This window comes from Myotis brandtii, unplaced genomic scaffold, assembly GCF_000412655.1.
Source record: "Myotis brandtii unplaced genomic scaffold, ASM41265v1 scaffold131, whole genome shotgun sequence".
In the NCBI taxonomy this organism is placed as follows: domain Eukaryota; kingdom Metazoa; phylum Chordata; class Mammalia; order Chiroptera; family Vespertilionidae; genus Myotis; species Myotis brandtii.
In genome coordinates, this window is record NW_005354632.1 from 3,367,294 (window position 1) to 3,369,100 (window position 1,807).

The window sequence follows — 1,807 nt, forward strand, 5'->3', positions numbered from 1 at the left end:
GGGGGTGTCTGAATCAGTGTCCTGCCTTCAAGCAGGGCAACAAGGTCAGGACAGGAGGTGGCCCATCATTTGACCTCTCTGAGGAGGAAGGATGCTCTCAGCTAACTGCTCCCCAAAGCTTGGCTTTGGGGCAGACCCAGCTGCTGAGTACCTCCAAGATGCAAAACAAAGATGGGGATGTACAAGAGTTCAAACCTGGGCAGAAATAAAATACTGGGTTTTAACTGTCCGGAGGTGGACTTGGGGGTGGGGACTGAGGGCCCCTCCTGGCCCTGCCCACCCGCTCTGAGGCACTCCCAGGGGGCACAGAAGTTGAGGCCAGCAGTGGGGAGAAAATTCACTCTCCCCCAGAGGGAAGGGAGGAGGGAAGTGGCAGCAGTGCCAGGGCCTTCCCTGAATTCTTCCCCTGTCTGCCAGGGAGTGGCAGTGTTGTTAATCATTATTACTGTATGCAAATCAGTATGCAAATCCCACAGGGCTTGGGGACTCCAGGCAAATGCTAGTGCAGCCCACGCCCACCTCTTGAAGGGCCAATTATGCGCCTTTCAGACTGACACTCTGGAGGGGGCTTTGGGGAGAGTGGGAGGAGTGAGTGAAAAGGGGGCTCCAAGCTCCCAGGGGCCACTGGGGCCTACATCACAATGACCCGCCCTCCCCCCTTAATCTGGAACAGGATGGGGGTTCTCACAAGCGAGAAGCCCCCTTCTGGATCAGAGAGGTCCTTTCCCAGCCCCCGCCCGGCTAGGACAGCCTTTCCAGCACACCCTCCCCCTTCGCCGCTCACTTCTCTTTTTGCTCGGTCTCTCTCTGGGGCAGGCACCTCTCCGCACCCAGAGCTGTGATCGCTCAAGTCCTGCGTTCTGGTGCTGCTGCCCAGCGCCAGGCCGAGGTCCTGGGTTCCTGGCACCGGGCCGCAGACACGGGGAAATTTAGAGCCGGGGGTCCGCACAGTCGGAGGGGACCGAATTCTCCGCGCCGCCGCAAGTGTGGGAGTCTGGGTCGCATATTACTCCAGGGATGCTGGGGGGAGGTGAGGGGGGACCGCTGCCCTTTGGCACATGCCGACCGTCGGTTCCCCATCCTGGGCCGACGCACCAGGCAGTGGGAAATCCACGGGCTTCAGGGATGGACCGACGGACTGGACGGACCCAGATTGAGAGTTCACGCTCCCAAGTCCAGACTCGGATCTGGGTACTGGGTTCATTTTGGCGGGGTAGGAGGTCGAATCCCTACCTTCAGGTGGTGCCCCTCGCGCTCCAGGTGGAGAGCAGCTCTTATGCGGGGTCAGGGCAGTACGTGTGTCCTCCCCCCACCCCACCCCTGGGACCTGCCCTGAGCCAGCACCTGGAGCTGAGGCGCAGCCAGCCGGAGAGCTTGCGTGGTGGCGGGTTTCACTTCACCAGGTGGCCGGGCTCGCCAAAAGCAGGGGCTGGTGTCGGGTGGACAGTCGGCGAGAAACAGACACGCAGCTCGTCCCCACACACCCCGTGCGCGCACACACAGGCTCTCCCGGCCACCTCTCCCTACAAACACACCTCCAGCGCCCGCTCCCTGCTCAACCCCCACCCAAGCCGCGCTCACCTCGCCACGCTCACCCCCGTGCCCATCCTCGCGGGCACACTCCGCCACCTCCAGGCACACCCTAGGATTCCTCCACTCGCGGGGGAGACGCATCAGGCTCTGCCTCGTCTCCCCGCCCCCCAACCCCGCTCACGCGCGCGCCCCTCTACACACACACACACACACACACACACACACGCGCACACACTCACACCCTCGCGCAGGGGGAGTCACTCCCCCACTCCCC

At 62.8% G+C, this 1,807-nt stretch overlaps 1 protein-coding gene and 1 long non-coding RNA gene across 3 annotated transcripts in view; one reads left to right on the forward strand and one right to left on the reverse strand.

The window, feature by feature from the left end:
- Positions 1 to 1,785, reverse strand: part of LOC106725029 — a 14,240-nt gene extending 12,455 nt beyond the window's left edge. The window contains exon 1 of one of the 2 annotated variants that reach the window (XR_001360872.1): positions 1,582 to 1,785. This is a non-coding gene — a long non-coding RNA (uncharacterized LOC106725029). The other variant, XR_001360873.1, reaches the window with a different exon arrangement.
- KCND3 (potassium channel, voltage gated Shal related subfamily D, member 3) overlaps positions 1 to 1,807 on the forward strand; it is a 197,134-nt gene that overhangs the window by 37,886 nt on the left and 157,441 nt on the right. The window lies entirely within an intron of this gene.